General features: G+C 47.7%; 1 protein-coding gene across 2 annotated transcripts in view; it reads left to right on the top strand.

The window, feature by feature from the left end:
* Positions 1–17,500, top strand: part of LOC128706299 (ras-related protein Rap-2b-like) — a 53,166-nt gene that overhangs the window by 9,942 nt on the left and 25,724 nt on the right. Inside the window, exon 1 of one of the 2 annotated variants that reach the window (XM_070104625.1) lies at positions 2,537–3,729. The exons of the other annotated variant lie outside the window; for it this stretch is intronic. The gene's annotated coding sequence lies outside the window, so the exon portion shown is untranslated. Of the gene's footprint in view, positions 1–2,536; positions 3,730–17,500 lie in introns of those variants that run through there. 2 annotated transcript variants of the gene reach the window in all.

The following is a 17,500-nucleotide window of genomic DNA, read 5'->3' as shown; positions in this document are numbered from 1 at the left end:
GTTATTTCTGTTGACCTACGTGTAGGGGAGTGGTGTGTGTGTGTAAGGTGACTAACACCCAGGTACCTACTTACTGTTAGGTGAACAGTGACAGCAGGTGTAAGGTGACTAACACCAAGGTACCTACTTACTGCTAGGTGAACAGTGACAGCAGGTGTAAGGTGATTAACACCCAGGTACCTACTTACTGCTAGGTGAACAGTGACAGCAGGTGTAAGGTGACTAACACCCAGGTACCTACATACTGCTAGGTGAGCAGTGGCAGCAGGTGTAAGGTGACTAACACCCAGGTACCTACTTACTGCTAGGTGAACAGCGATAACAGGTGTAAGGTGACTAACACTCAGGTACCTACTTACTACTGGGTGAACAGTGACAGCAGGTGTAAGGTGACTAACACCCAGGTACCTACTTACTACTGGGTGAACAGTGACAGCAGGTGTAAGGTGACTAACACCCAGGTACCTACTTACTGCTAGGTGAACAGTGACAGCAGGTGTAAGGTGACGAACACCCAGGTACCTACTTACTGCTAGGTGAACAGTGACAGCAGGTGTAAGGTGACGAACACCCAGGTACCTACTTACTGCTAGATGAACAGTGACAGCAGGTGTAAGGTGATTAACACCCAGGTACCTACTTACTGCTAGGTGAACAGTGACAGCAGGTGTAAGGTGACTAACACCCAGGTACCTACTTACTGCTAGGTGAACAGTGACAGCAGGTGTAAGGTGACGAACACCCAGGTACCTACTTACTGCTAGGTGAACAGTGACAGCAGGTGTAAGGTGACGAACACCCAGGTACCTACTTACTGCTAGATGAACAGTGACAGCAGGTGTAAGGTGATTAACACCCAGGTACCTACTTACTGCTAGGTGAACAGTGACAGCAGGTGTAAGGTGACTAACACCCAGGTACCTACTTACTGCTAGGTGAACAGTGACAGCAGATATGAGGAGAATGCTCACCCCGCCCCCAGGATGAAACCCATGCCTCTTCCCTTCTGACCTGAACCTTAAAATATCATTCGGTTCTCCCAGTTAAAAGAAATATTTTTTTGAATTGTCTTTTTCATAATAAATAAATTTTGACTTAAATAATTATTTCCAAATTCTCGAAAATATCGATTTTTTTCCGCATCGATCAATAAAAATCTGGATTTTTTTTTATTTTTAAGAAAAGTATTGTTTAAATGTATATATATATACATCTGAATGTATATACCAGTGTATATACACTGGGAGGTAGTGAGGGACTGATCCCCCTGAAGACAGACTGATGTCATTCAGCTCTCTGAGTTACACTGACGAAGCCTACGGTGTGGGCGAAACGTCTCGCAGTACATAGGCCTTGAATTCGCTCTACCACGACTGTATATACATCGCAAGTTTGCGATGTATATACACCAGGTGTATCCTCCATCTATCCGCTCATCTATCGATTAATACACTTCATCTATCCTTCCCATCCTGTCAATGCGCAGTCATCCTTCACTGTAACCTCTCTCTCTCTCTCTCTCTCTCTCTCTCTCTCTCTCTCTCTCTCTCTCTCTCTCTCTCTCTCTCTCTCTCTCTCTCTCTCTCTCTCTCTTTCTCTCTCTTTCTCTCTCGTTCTCTTTCTCTCCCATCATTGCTTGCAATCAAGTGTGCAACATATCGGTCAATTAATCTCACTCTTGCAACACTACAGAGAGAGATAGATAGATGGATAGACATATATATATATATATATATATATATATATATATATATATATATATATATACATATATATATATATATATATGTATATATATATATATAGATAAATAGGTGGATAGATAGATAGATAGATAGATAGATAGATAGATAGATAGATAGATAGATAGATAGATAGATAGATAGATAGATGGATGGATGGATAGATAGATAGATAGATAGATAGATAGATAGATAGATAGATAGATAGAAATAGAGAGAGAGAGAGAGAGAGAGAGAGAGAGAGAGAGAGAGAGAGAGAGAGAGAGAGAGAGAGAGAGAGAGAGAGAGAGAGAGAGAGAGAGAGAGAGAGGCGACAAACAATCATACAGTGTATAAATAATACTGAGTGTGTACCTTTAAGTGTACATGTGCGTGTGTGTCTGTACGTTTACGTGTGTGTGCGTGTTAGTGTACATGTGCATGTCTGTAAGTGTACATGTACGTGAATATACATAATAATTTCTGGGCTGGAATTATAGGGAATTATTACTATTATAATATAATTTCAAGGATAATTAGGTTGGGTTATTATCAGTAATTATGCATGATAATTTGAGGAAGTTTAAAAATCTCTGTCTGTCTGTCTCTCTCTCTCTCCCTCTCTCTCTCTCTCTTTCTCTCTCTTTCACACCTCGCTCTTTCTCCTTTCTCTCTCTCTCTCTCTCTCTCTCTCTCTCTCTCTCTCTCTCTCTCTCTCTCTCTCTCTCAAAACACCTCACAACTTGATAGTAAACATGGTAATTATCTTCCAGCGAGGTGTGGCAACTGGCTGGGCTGCCAGAGACACCGAGGTATATAAGGCTAGCACACTCTGGCCCAGGGGTTCTCAGCTTCAGTTCTTCAGCCAGATCGGACGCGCGCTCCACCGGTCCTCCCGCCTCCTCCAGGCTACTCCAGGTTTCAGGCTACTCCAGGTTCTTCCCGGCTCCTCCAGACTCCTCTAGGTTCCTCCAGGGTCCTCCAGGTTCCTCTAGGTTCCTCCAGCCTCTTCCAGGCTCCTCCAGCCTCCTCCAGGCTCCTTCAGGCTCCTCCAGGTTCTTCCCGGCTCCTCCAGGTTCTTCCAGGCGCCTCCAGGTTCCTCCAGGTCCCTCCAGCCTCCTCCAGGCTCCTCCAGGCTCCTCCAGCCTCCTTCAGGCTTCTCCTGGTTCTTCCCGGATCCTCCAGGTTCTTCCCGGCTCCTCCAGGTTCTTCCAGGCGCCTCCAGGTTCCTCCAGGTCCCTCCAGCCTCCTCCAGGCTCCTCCAGCCTCCTTCAGGCTTCTCCTGGTTCTTCCCGGATCCTCCAGGTTCCTCCAGGCTCCTCAAGGTTCCTTCAGGCTCCTCCATCAACACTGAAATTCTCTCCTGAAACGCAATGACGAGTTGATTTTGCGATTGTGAAGAGGATTGTGGGTGTTGATTGTGTTTGTGACAAGTGCTGCTTTTAAAACCAAGGGGATTTCTGGAGATTTATTTCCCGTAAGATTAGGGGATTTCTAGAGATTTCCTCCCTGTAAGAAGAGGGGATTTTTGGGGAAATTTTCTTCCCCGTAAGAGCAAGAGATTTCCGAGGATTTCTTTCCCATAAGAACATAATTTCTGGGGATTTCATCCCTATAAGAATAAGGGGATTTCTGGAGATTTCGGCCTTATAAGAAGAGGGGATTTCTGGAGATTTCTTGGGATTTCTTCCCTGTAAGAAGAGGAGGATTTCTGGAGATTTCTTGGGATTTCTTCCCTATAAGAAGAGGAGGATTTCTGGAGATTTCGGCCTTATAAGAAGAGGGGATTTCTGGAGATTTCTTGGGATTTCTTCCCTGTAAGAAGAGGAGGATTTCTGGAGATTTCTTGGGATTTCTTCCCTATAAGAAGAGGAGGATTTCTGGAGATTTTGTGGCAGTGAGAGAAAGGGATTACTTAAAAAAATTAGTCACGGAGTCAACCGAAGAAATTCCTGAGCACTCAGCCATCGGTCTGTGTGTTTACCTACACAACCATCTCTTCTGTAGGGTAAGAACAGCCTTCTGTAGTGTTCTGTAGGGTAAGAACAGCCTTGTGTAGTGTTCTGTAGGGTGAGAACAGCCTTCTGTAGTGTTCTGTAGGGTAAGAACAGCCTTGTGTAGTGTTCTGTAGGGTGAGAACAGCCTTCTGTAGTGTTCTGTAGGGTGAGAACAGCCTTCTGTAGTGTTCTGTAGGGTGAGAACAGCCTTGTGTAGTGTTCTGTAGGGTGAGAACAACCTTCTGTAGTGTTCTGTAGGGTGAGAACAGCCTTCTGTAGTGTTCTGTAGGGTGAGAACAACCTTCTGTAGTGTTCTGTAGGGTGAGAACAGCCTTCTGTAGTGTTCTGTAGGGTGAGAACAACCTTCCGTAGAGTTTTGTAGAGTGAGAACAACCTTCCGTAGAGTTTTGTAGAGTGAGAACAACCTTCCGTAGAGTTTTGTAGAGTGAGAACAACCTTCCGTAGAGTTTTGTAGAGTGAGAACAACCTTCCGTAGAGTTTTGTAGAGTGAGAACAACCTTCCATAGAGTTTTGTAGAGTGAGAACAACCTTCCGTAGAGTTTTGTAGAGTGAGAACAACCTTCCGTAGAGTTTTGTAGAGTGAGAACAACCTTCCGTAGAGTTTTGTAGAGTGAGAACAACCTTCTGTAGAGTTTTGTAGAGTGAGAACAACCTTCCGTAGAGTTTTGTAAAGTGAGAACAACCTTCCGTAGAGTTTTGTAGAGTGAGAACAACCTTCCGTAGAGTTTTGTAGAGTGAGAACAACCTTCCGTAGAGTTTTGTAGAGTGAGAACAACCTTCCGTAGAGTTTTGTAGAGTGAGAACAACCTTCCGTAGTGAAGAATTAAGACACTTATGCAACACATGGGAATCTTTATTGAAGAATCGTTTCGCCACACAGTGGCTTCATCAGTCCAATACAAAGTAGAAATGGTTGAGGAGAGGAGAAGTTCGAGGTAATCAGTCCCTCAACCTGGAAACGATGTGTTCAGTCCATCACTCTTGTAGGAAGTGCAGCATAGATCAGATCAGATCAGGACTCACAGGTAAGGACCCACGAGGGGCGAGGGGCAAGTGGGGACAGTGCGAAGAATTGATGGTGAGAGGAATGTCTTGAGTCGAAGAGAGAAGAGTCCGGACTAGACCCAACTGCTAAGCCTGGATAAACAATGACGAAGACGACATAGAATGAGTCGAACTCTTAAAAAGATCAGATCAGATCAGGACTCACAGGTAAGGACCCACGAGGGAGTGCAGCATAGATCAGATCAGATCAGGACTCACAGGTAAGGACCCACGAGGGAGTGCAGCATAGATCAGATCAGATCAGGACTCACAGGTAAGGACCCACGACGGAGTGCAGCATAGATCAGATCAGATCAGGACTCACAGGTAAGGACCCACGAGGGAGTGCAGCATAGATCAGATCAGATCAGGACTCACAGGTAAGGACCCACGAGGGAGTGCAGCATAGGGCCAGAGAGGTGGCTTATATACTGCGGTGATACGAGTTGAAGCAGGAGGAGGCGGGATCACAGTGGGACCTGCCACTAGTGTAAGTAGCAGGAGGAGGCGGGATCACAGTGGGACCTGCCACTAGTGTAAGTAGTAGGAGGAGGCGGGATCACAGTGGGACCTGCCACTAGTGTAAGTAGCAGGAGGAGGCGGGATCACAGTGGGACCTGCCACTAGTGTAAGTAGCAGGAGGAGGCGGGATCACAGTGGGACCTGCCACTAGTGTAAGTAGCAGGAGGAGGCGGGATCACAGTGGGACCTGCCACTAGTGTAAGTAGCAGGAGGAGGCGGGATCACAGTGGGACCTGCCACTAGTGTAAGTAGCAGGAGGAGGCGGGATCACAGTGGGACCTGCCACTAGTGTAAGTAGCAGGAGGAGGCGGGATCACAGTGGGACCTGCCACTAGTGTAAGTAGCAGGAGGAGGCGGGATCACAGTGGGACCTGCCACTAGTGTAAGTAGCAGGAGGAGGCGGGATCACAGTGGGACCTGCCACTAGTGTAAGTAGCAGGAGGAGGCGGGATCACAGTGGGACCTGCCACTAGTGTAAGTAGCAGGAGGAGGCGGGATCACAGTGGGACCTGCCACTAGTGTAAGTAGCAGGAGGAGGCGGGATCACAGTGGGACCTGCCACTAGTGTAAGTAGCAGGAGGAGGCGGGATCACAGTGGGACCTGCCACTAGTGTAAGTAGCAGGAGGAGGCGGGATCACAGTGGGACCTGCCACTAGTGTAAGTAGCAGGAGGCGGCGGGATCACAGTGGGACCTGCCACTAGTGTAAGTAGCAGGAGGAGGCGGGATCACAGTGGGACCTGCCACTAGTGTAAGTAGCAGGAGGAGGCGGGATCACAGTGGGACCTGCCACTAGTGTAAGTAGCAGGAGGAGGCGGGATCACAGTGGGACCTGCCACTAGTGTAAGTAGCAGGAGGAGGCGGGATCACAGTGGGACCTGCCACTAGTGTAAGTAGCAGGAGGAGGCGGGATCACAGTGGGACCTGCCACTAGTGTAAGTAGCAGGAGGAGGCGGGATCACAGTGGGACCTGCCACTAGTGTAAGTAGCAGGAGGAGGCGGGATCACAGTGGGACCTGCCACTAGTGTAAGTAGCAGGAGGAGGCGGGATCACAGTGGGACCTGCCACTAGTGTAAGTAGCAGGAGGAGGCGGGATCACAGTGGGACCTGCCACTAGTGTAAGTAGCAGGAGGAGGCGGGATCACAGTGGGACCTGCCACTAGTGTAAGTAGCAGGAGGAGGCGGGATCACAGTGGGACCTGCCACTAGTGTAAGTAGCAGGAGGCGGCGGGATCACAGTGGGACCTGCCACTAGTGTAAGTAGCAGGAGGAGGCGGGATCACAGTGGGACCTGCCACTAGTGTAAGTAGCAGGAGGCGGCGGGATCACAGTGGGACCTGCCACTAGTGTAAGTAGGTCGTCGTCCAAAGGTTGGGCAAACGTTGAAGTCTTTGTACCAAGATCCCATGATGTTGCAGTGTCTGACAGACAGGTTGAGGGACTGATTACCTCAAACTTCTACTCTCCTTACCCTTTTCTACTTTGTATTAAACTGATGAAGCCACTGTGTGGCGAAACGTTTCTTCAATAAAGATTCCCATGTGTTGCATAAGTGTCTCAACTCTTCAACTTGTCGGTTTTCGAAACCATTCACCACAACCTCCCGTAGTGTTTTGTAGGGTGAGAACAACCTTCCGTACTATTTTGTAGGGTGAGAACAACCTTCTGTAGTGTTCTGTAGAGTGAGAACAACCTTCCGTACTATTTTGTAGGGTGAGAACAGCCTTATGTAGTGTTCTGTAGAGTGAGAACAACCTTCCGTACTATTTTGTAGGGTGAGAACAACCTTCTGTAGTGTTCTGTACAGTGAGAACAACCTTCCGTACTATTTTGTAGGGTGAGAACAACCTTCTGTAGTGTTCTGTACAGTGAGAACAACCTTCCGTACTATTTTGTAGGGTGAGAACAGCCTTATGTAGTGTTCTGTAGAGTGAGAACAACCTTCCGTACTATTTTGTAGGGTGAGAACAACCTTCTGTAGTGTTCTGTAGAGTGAGAACAACCTTCCGTACTATTTTGTAGGGTGAGAACAACCTTCTGTAGTGTTCTGTACAGTGAGAACAACCTTCCGTACTATTTTGTAGGGTGAGAACAGCCTTATGTAGTGTTCTGTAGAGTGAGAACAACCTTCCGTACTATTTTGTAGGGTGAGAACAACCTTCTGTAGTGTTCTGTAGAGTGAGAACAACCTTCCGTACTATTTTGTAGGGTGAGAACAGCCTTATGTAGTGTTCTGTATGGTGAGAACAGTTATGTAGTGCTCTCTAGGGTGAAAACAGTGTTATGTAATGTTCTGTAGGGCGAGAAAAGTGTTCTGTATGGTGAGAACAGTGTTCTGTAGCAGTGTTCTGTAATGTTAGAACAGTGTTCTGTAATAGAGTAGTGTTCTGTAATGTCAGAAGTGTTCTGTAGCGTTAGAACGGTGTTCTGTAGCAGTGTTCTGTGATGTTAGAACAGTGTTCTGTGATGTTACAAGTGTTCTGTGATGTTAGAACAGTGTTCTGTGATGTTACAAGTGTTCTGTGATGTTAGAACAGTGTTCTGTGATGTTACAAGTGTTCTGTGATGTTAGAACAGTGTTCTGTGATGTTATAACAGTGTTCTGTGATGCTAGAACAGTGTTCTGTGATGCTAGAACAGTGCTCTGTGATGCTAGAACAGTGTTCTGTGATGCTAGAACAGTGTTCTGTGATGCTAGAACAGTGTTCTGTGATGCTAGAACAGTGTTCTGTGATGTTAGAACAGTGTTCTGTGATGCTAGAACAGTGTTCTGTGATGCTAGAACAGTGTTATGTGTTGTTAGAACAGTGTTCTGTGATGCTAGAACAGTGTTCTGTGATGCTAGAACAGTGTTCTGTGATGCTAGAACAGTGTTCTGTGATGCTAGAACAGTCTTCTGTGGTGCTAGAACAGTGTTCTGTGATGCTAGAACAGTGTTCTGTGATGTTAGAACAGTGTTCTGTGATGTTAGAACAGTGTTCTGTGATGCTAGAACAGTGTTCTGTGATGCTAGAACAGTGTTCTGTGATGCTATAACAGTGTTCTGTGATGCTAGAACAGTGTTCTATGATGCTAGAACAGTGTTCTGTGATGCTAGAACAGTGTTCTGTGATGCTAGAACAGTGTTCTATGATGCTAGAACAGTGTTCTGTGATGCTAGAACAGTGTTCTGTGATGCTAGAACAGTGTTCTATGATGCTAGAACAGTGTTCTGTGATGCTAGAACAGTGTTCTGTGATGTTAGAACAGTGTTCTGTGATGGAAATAAATGGTATAAAATACCGACACAGTGGAAATATAAACACATATGCAGTATAATGTGATCCTTTACTGACAACGTTTCGCCCACACAGTGGGCTTTTTCAAGTCACAAACAGATCTGTTAGGTAAGACACATATGCAACAGTTAGGTATCTTTATTTCGAAACGTTTCGCCTACACAGTAAGCTTCTTCAGTCGAGTACAGAAAAGTTGATAGAAGCAGAAGATACTTGAAGACGATGTAATCAGTCCATCACCCTTAAAGTTTTGAGGTTGTCAGTCCCTCAGTCTGGAGAAGAGTATTGTTCCATAGTAGGAAACAATATCGTTCCATAGTCTGAAACAATATTGTTTCAGACTATGGAACAATGCTCTTCTCCAGACTGAGGGACTGACCACCTCAAAACTTTAAGGGTGATGGACTGATTACATCGTCTTCAAGTATCTTCTGCTTCTATCAACTTTTCTGTACTCGACTGAAGAAGCTTACTGTGTAGGCGAAACGTTTCGAAATAAAGATACCTAACTGTTGCATATGTGTCTTACCTAACAACCTGTCGGTATTTTATACCATTTTAATGTTCACAAACAGATCTGTTTGTGACTTGAAAAAGCCCACTGTGTGGGCGAAACGTTGTCAGTAAAGGATCACATTATACTGCATATGTGTTTATATTTCCAGTGTTCTGTGATGTTACGAATGATAATAGACACAAATGTAGAACGTGACCCTTTATTGATAACGTTACTCGTATGTATAATGTTCGCCAAGACCGTAGTCCTGGCACGGGTCTCAATCTTGCGATGACCCGTCTCTGGCTCCCGAGGGAGAAAGGTTTCTACAATGATGCGACGTATGCTGCTCGATAACGTTACTCCCACACAGTGGGACTTATCCAGTCGTAAACACATCTACGCATTCATGTAGGTTGGCCAGGACGGGTCCAGGTACAGGTCGTCAGGACGGGTCCAGGTTCAGGTCTTCAGGAAGGGCTCTGGTCCAGGTCTTCTCAATGTGGTGACTCAACAGTGACTCGCGAAGGAATGTCGGAGTTTGTATAAGTGTAGAGCCGTTTACAGCCCTATGACAGGGGCATGGTGAGCCATCTTTGTGTCAAGTGGAGTACCCTTTACAGCCCTATGACGGGGGCAGCTGTATGACGGGGCAGCCGTATGACGGGGGCAGCCGAATGGTGGGGGCAGCCGTATGACAGGGGCAGCCGTATGACGGGGGCAGCCGTATGACGGGGGCAGCCGTATGACGGGGGCAGCCCTATGATGGGGGCAGCCCTATGACGGGGGCAGCCCTATGACGGGGGCAGCCCTATGGTGGGGGCAGCCCTCTGACAGGGGCAGCCCTATGACAAGGGTGCAGTGAGTCTTTCAATTCCATTTGAGCCAGTCTTGGCACTCAGGCCGCAGCCAGAGTGCCAAGACGATTCAGGAGATTCTCTGGAAGTGTGTCGAACACCCAATGTCTGACAGAAGTCTTTGGAACATAGTGTAAGAGTCAGGTGAAGAATGTTGGATAGGTTGTATCTGAGACGGACCTGCACTGGACGGACGAAAATGTTGGGTAGGCTGTATTTGAGACGGACCTGCACTGGACGAGCGAGAATGTTGGGTAGGTTGTGGAAATAAATGGTATAAAATACCGACACAATGGAAATATAAACACATATGCAGTATAATGTGATCCTTTATTGACTACGTTTCGCCCACACAGTGGGCTTTTTCAAGTCACAAACAGATCTACCTGGGGTGGAAGGGACGCGAGTATTTATAGTCAGGTTCAGAATGCTGAGGTCAGGTGGAGAATGCTGCATCTGATGATGTACTGAGTGGGGTTATATTGTCTAAAATCTTGGGTAGCTTGGAAAGGAGATTGGATAAGTTTGGGAGCAGACCTTCTACAGTGTTCTTCCATTCCTGTGTTCTTATGTGGGATAGCGATGAAGAAGTTTCTTGGCAAGTGGTTCAGCTATGTTATAGAAGCCACTATTCTGGTTGAAGTTGTCGGATATAGAAATAAGTGATGATTCCAGGATTCTTCGGTATTAAGTGTTGTCTTCTGTGGCGATAAGTCTTGAGTTTCTGTAGTTTATCAAGTGGTTGTGTGAATTACGGTGTTGTACACAGGCATTCCTTGTGTCGTCAGACCTGCTTGCGTATTGGTGTTCTGAAATACGTGTTTGGAGGTCCCTTGATGTTTCGCCCACGTATAACTTGTTGCAGTCATTACAAGGGATTATGTATACCCCTGCAGAGGGTGGAAGCTTGTCCTGTCTATCACTGGTAATATCCTTGATGGTCGTGGTTGTGGAGGTAGATACTTGGAATGAGGTATTGGAAAAGATGTTGGAAACGTGTTTGGCAATGGAGTTGGTGGGGAGGACTATGTATCTCTTCTCGGCAGTGTCTTCTCTGGGTGTGTTGAAGATGTTTAATGCCCGTCGTCTGCAGTCTCTGATGCAGTGACGAGGATAGTGGAGTTTAGAAAATACTTGTTCAATTATCGTGCATTCTTCTTCAAGAAACTCATTGCTGCAGATTCTAAGTGCACCAAAACCAAACGTGGTGTAATTATAGGCTTCTTCCTGCGTGCACTCAGAATCTGCAGCAATCTGCACTGGACGGGCTTGTGTGTATGTTATGTGTAGGTTACCCATGGCAAGGTTTCCTGGCAAAGGGTTCAGGTATGTTGTAGAAGCCGTTGGTCTGGTTGAAATAGTTGGATATACAGATGATTGATGACTGAAAGTTGCGGCGTAGAACACAAGCGTTCCTTAAATCGTTCGACCTGCCTGCGTACTGGTGTTCTGCCTGAGTAGTGGTGTTCTGCCTGTGTACTGGTGTTCTGCCTGCGTACTGATGTTCTGCCTGAGTAGTGGTGTTCTGCCTGTGTACTGGTGTTCTGCCTGTGTACTGGTGTTCTGCCTGCGTACTGGTCCTCTGCCTGAGTAGTGGTGTTCTGCCTGTGTACTGGTGTTCTGCCTGCGTAAATGTGTTCTGTCTGTGCACTGATGTTATGCCTGCATACTGGTGTTCTGCCTGCGTACAGGTGTTCTGCCTGCGTACTGATGTTCTTCTTGTGTACCGGTGTTCTGCCTGCATACTGGTGTTCTGCCTGCATACTGGTGTTCTGCCTGCATACTGGTGTTCTGCCTGCGTACCGGTGTTCTTCCTGCATACTGGTGTTCTGCCTGCATACTGGTGTTCTGCCTGCGTACCGGTGTTATGCCTGCATACTGGTGTTCTGCCTGCATACTGGTGTTCTGCCTGTGTACAGGTGTTCTACCTACATACTGGTGTTCTGCCTGCGTACAGGTGTTCTGCCTACATACTGGTGTTCTGCCTGCATACTGGTGTTCTGCCTGCATACTGGTGTTCTGCCTGCATACTGGTGTTCTGCCTGCATACTGGTGTTCTGCCTGCATACTGGTGTTCTGCCTGCGTATAGGTGTTCTGCCTGCATACTGATGTTCTGCCTGCATACTGGTGTTCTACCTGCATACTGGTGTTCTGCCTGCATACTGGTGTTCTGCCTGCATACTGGTGTTCTGCCTGCATACTGGTGTTCTGCCTGCATACTGGTGTTCTGCCTGCATACTGGTGTTCTGCCTGCATACTGGTGTTCTGCCTGCATACTGGTGTTCTGCCTGCATACTGGTGTTCTGCCTGCGTATAGGTGTTCTGCCTGCATACTGGTGTTCTACCTGCGTACCGGTGTTCTTCCTGCATACAGGTGTTCTGCCTGCATACTGGTGTTCTGCCTGCATACAGGTGTTCTGCCTGCATACTGGTATTCTGCCTGAGTACTGGTGTTCTGCCTGTGTACAGGTGTTCTGCCTGCATACTGGTGTTCTGCCTGCATACAGGTGTTCTGCCTGCGTACTGGTGTTCTGCCTTCATACTGGTGTTCTGCCAGCATACTGGTGTTCTGCCTGTATACTGGTGTTCTGCCTGTATACTGGTGTTCTGCAAGCATACTGGTGTTCTGCCTGCGTACAGGTGTTCTGCCTGCGTACTGGTGTTCTGCCTTCATACTGGTGTTCTGCCAGCATACTGGTGTTCTGCCAGCATACTGGTGTTCTGCCTGTATACTGGTGTTCTGCAAGCATACTGGTGTTCTGCCTGCGTACAGATGTTCTTCCTGCGTACTGATGTTCTGCCAGCATTCTGGTGTTCTGCCAGCATACTGGTGTTCTGCCTTCATACTGGTGTTCTGCCTTCATACTGGTGTTCTGCCTGCATACTGGTGTTCTGCCTGCGTACAGGTGTTCTTCCTGCTCACTGATGTTCTACCTGCATACTGGTGTTCTGCCTGCGTACAGGTGTTCTTCCTGCTCACTGATGTTCTACCTGCATACTGGTGTTCTGCCTGCTTACAGGTGTTCTGCCTTCATACTGGTGTTCTGCCTGCACACTGGTGTTCTGCCTGCGTACTGGTGTTCTGCCTGTGTACTGATGTTCTGCTTGCATACTGGTGTTCTGCCTGCGTACTGGTGTTCTGCCTGTGTACTGGTGTTCTGCCTGTGTACTGATGTTCTGCTTGCATACTGGTGTTCTGCCTGCCTACTGGTGTTCTGCCTGCATACTGGTGTTCTGCCTGCATACTGGTGTTCTGCCTACGTATAGGTGTTCTGCCTGCGTACTGATGTTCTGCCTGCGTACCGGTGTTCTTCCTGCATACTGGTGTTCTGCCTGCGTACTGATGTTCTGCCTGCGTACCGGTGTTCTTCATGCATACAGGTGTTCTTCCTGCATACTGGTGTTCTGCCTGTGTACAGGTGTTCTGCCTACATACTGGTGTTCTGCCTGCGTACAGGTGTTCTGCCTACATACTGGTGTTCTGCCTGCGTACTGGTGTTCTGCCTGTGTACTGGTGTTCTGCCTGCGTACCGGTGTTCTGCCTGCGTACTGGTGTTCTGCATGCATACTGGTGTTCTGCCTGCGTACTGGTGTTCTGCCTGCGTACCGGTGTTCTGCCTGCGTACTGGTGTTCTGCCTGCGTACTGGTGTTCTGCCTGTGTACTGGTGTTCTGCCTGCATACTGGTGTTCTGCCTGCGTACTGGTGTTCTGCCTGCGTACCGGTGTTCTTCCTGCATGCATGTGTTCTGCCTGCATACTGGTGTTCTGCCTGCGTACCGGTGTTCTGCCTGTGTACTGGTGTTCTGCCTGCGTACTGGTGTTCTGCCTGTGTACTGGTGTTCTGCCTGTGTACTGGTGTTCTGCCTGTGTACAGGTGTTCTGCTTGTGTACAGGTGTTCTGCCTGCGTACTGGTGTTCTGCCTGCGTACTGGTGTTCTGCCTGCATTCTGGTGTTCTGCCTGTGTACTGGTGTTCTGCCTGTGTACTGGTGTTCTGCCTGCATTCTGGTGTTCTGCCTGTGCACAAGTGTTCTGCCTGAATTCTGGTGTTCTGCCTGTGCACAGGTGTTCTGCCTGCATTCTGGTGTTCTGCCTGTGTACTGGTGTTCTGCCTGTGTACTGGTGTTCTGCCTGCATTCTGGTGTTCTGCCTGTGTACTGGTGTTCTGCCTGTGCACAGGTGTTCTGCCTGTGCACAGGTGTTCTGCCTGCATTCTGGTGTTCTGCCTGCGTACTGGTGTTCTGCCTGCATTCTGGTGTTCTGCCTGCATTCTGGTGTTCTGCCTGCATTCTGGTGTTCTGCCTGCATTCTGGTGTTCTGCCTGCGTACTGGTGTTCTGCCTGTGTACTGGTGTTCTGCCTGTGCACAGGTGTTCTGCCTGCATACTGGTGTTCTGCCTGCGTACTGGTGTTCTGCCTGTGCACAGGTGTTCTGCCTGTGTACTGGTGTTCTGCCTGCATACTGGTGTTCTGCCTGTGTACAGGTGTTCTGCATGTGCACAGGTGTTCTGCCTGTGTACTGGTGTTCTGCCTGCATACTGGTGTTCTGCCTGTGTACTGGTGTTCTGCCTGTGCACAGGTGTTCTGCCTGCATACTGGTGTTCTGCCTGTGTACAGGTGTTCTGCCTGCATTCTGGTGTTCTGCCTGCGTACTGGTGTTCTGCCTGTGCACTGATGTTCTGCTTGCATACTGGTGTTCTGCCTGCGTACTGGTGTTCTGCCTGCATTCTGGTGTTCTGCCTGTGTACTGGTGTTCTGCCTGTGCACAGGTGTTCTGCCTGTGCACAGGTGTTCTGCCTGTGTACAGGTGTTCTGCCTGCATTCTGGTGTTCTGCCTGCGTACTGGTGTTCTGCCTGCGTACTGGTGTTCTGCCTGTGTACTGGTGTTCTGCCTGTGTACTGGTGTTCTGCCTGTGTACTGGTGTTCTGCCTGCATACTGGTGTTCTGCCTGTGTACTGGTGTTCTGCCTGTGTACTGGTGTTCTGCCTGTGTACTGGTGTTCTGCCTGTGCACAGGTGTTCTACCTGTGTACAGGTGTTCTGCCTGTGCACTGGTGTTCTGCCTGCATACTGGTGTTCTGCCTGTGCACAGGTGTTCTGCCTGCATACTGGTGTTCTGCCTGCATACTGGTGTTCTGCCTGTGCACAGGTGTTTTGCCTGCATACTGGTGTTCTACCTGCATACTGGTGTTCTGCCTGTGCACAGGTGTTCTGCCTGTGTACAGGTGTTCTGCCTGCTTACTGGTGTTCTGCCTGCATACTGGTGTTCTGCCTGTGCACAGGTGTTCTGCCTGCATACTGGTGTTCTACATGCATACTGGTGTTCTGCCTGTGCACAGGTGTTCTGCCTGTGTACTGGTGTTCTGCCTGTGTACCGGTGTTCTGCCTGCATACTGGTGTTCGGAAATACGTGTTTGGAGGACTCTGTCTCACCCACGTAAGGTTGAATCATTACAAGGAATCATGTATACCCCTGCAGAGGATTGAACCCTGTGGTGTCTCTTACTGGTGATGTCGTTAATGATCGATGTGGAGATATAAACACTTGGAACAAGGTATTGGAAACGATGCTAGAAAAGTGTTTGGCAAGGGAGCTGATGGGCAGGACTATGTACCTCCTCTCAAAAGTATATTTTCTGGGTGAGATGACGAGGGTATGTACCCGGCTTCTGGAGTGTCTAATGCAGTTTCCTCTCATATCCATCCTACCCAACATGCCCCACCTGACTCTCTTTACCCAGTTACATGTGTTTGTGTCTTGATAAAACTCACTCTATGGGCGAAATGTTGTCAGTAAAGGATCGCTTTATACTGGTACCCCTTTTTGACAGTGTCAGAACAATGTTATGTGGTGTCAGAACAGTGTTATGTGGTGTTAGAACAGTGTTATGTGGTGTTAGAACAGTGTTATGTGGTGTTAGAACAGTGTTATGTGGTGTTAGAACAGTGTTATGTGGTGTTAGAACAGTGTTATGTGGTGTTAGAACAGTGTTATGTGGTGTTAGAACAGTGTTATGTAGAGCTATCTTACGTGTGTGTGTGTACGTGTGTGTATGTGTGTGTGTGTGTGTGTGTGTGTGTGTGTGTGTGTGTGTGTGTGTGTGTGTGTGTGTGTGTGTGTGTGTGTGTGTATGTGTGTTTGTGTGTGTATGTGTGTGTATGTGTACTCACCTAATTGTACTCACCTAATTGTGGTTGCAGGGGTCGAGACTCAGCTCCTGGCCCCGCCTCTTCACTGATCGCTACTTGGTCCTCTCTCTCTCTGCTTCCTGAGCTTTGTCATACCTCTTCTTAAAACTATGTATGGTTCCTGCCTCCACTACTTCACTTGCTAGGCTATTCCACTTGCTGACAACTCTATGACTGAAGAAATACTTCCTAACGTCCCTGTGACTCGTCTGAGTCTTCAGCTTCCAGTTGTGACCCCTTGTCCCTGTGTCCCCTCTCTGGAACATCCTATCTCTGTCCACCTTGTCTATTCCCCGCAGTATCTTGTATGTCGTTATCATGTCTCCCCTGACCCTTCTGTCCTCCAGTGTCGTCAGTCCGATTTCCCTTAACCTTTCCTCGTACGACATTCCCTTGAGCTCTGGGACTAGCCTTGTTGCAAACCTTTGTACTTTCTCTAACTTCTTGACGTGCTTGACCAGGTGTGGGGTTCCAGAATGGTGCTGCATACTCCAGTATGGGCCTAACATACACAGTGTACAGTGTCTTGAACGATTCCTTATTAAGGTATCGGAACGCTATTCTCAGGTTTGCCAGGCGCCCGTATGCTGCAGCAGTTATTTGGTTGATGTGTGTCTCCGGTGATGTGCTCGGTGTTATGGTCACCCCAAGGTCTTTCTCCCTGAGTGAGGTCTGTAGTCTTTGTCCACCTAGCCTATACTCTGTCTGCGGTCTTCTTTGCCCCTCCCCAATCTTAATGACTTTGCATTTGGCTGGATTGAATGTGTGTGTGTGTGAGTGTGACACACACCAACACACACACACACACACACACACACACACACACCAGCACACACACACACACACACCCACACACACATACACACACACACACACACACACACACACACACACACACACACACACACACACACACACACACATACACACACACACACACACACACACACACACACACACACACACACACACACACACACACACACATACACACACACACACACACACACACACACACACACACACACACACTGCTTCCCAACACAAACAAACAACAAAACACCGAAAAATACACCTCCCCCCCCACACACACAAAGTATAATACACTTGCCATACAAGGAACATTTTTAACCTCAGCTGAAAAAACCCTCTCTCATGGTACACCTCGGAAGCCTTTTACGAACAGATAATTAACCAGGCGTGTCTGGGGTAGGTTTCACTTGGAATAAAAGCCTCGCTTCTGAACTTATTTATTAAAAGGCCTTATTATCCCAGCTCTTACTTAACAAACAATGATCGAAAAAAGGCTTTACTGGATTTTATTACAAGTTAGTTTAATACATAGTGACATTTACCGGGTTTAAAGGCTTCAAGT

This window comes from Cherax quadricarinatus, chromosome 93, assembly GCF_038502225.1.
Source record: "Cherax quadricarinatus isolate ZL_2023a chromosome 93, ASM3850222v1, whole genome shotgun sequence".
Taxonomy (NCBI): domain Eukaryota; kingdom Metazoa; phylum Arthropoda; class Malacostraca; order Decapoda; family Parastacidae; genus Cherax; species Cherax quadricarinatus.
The sequence above is the reverse complement of the archived record's forward strand: the minus strand, read 5'-3'. Positions and strand labels throughout refer to the sequence as shown.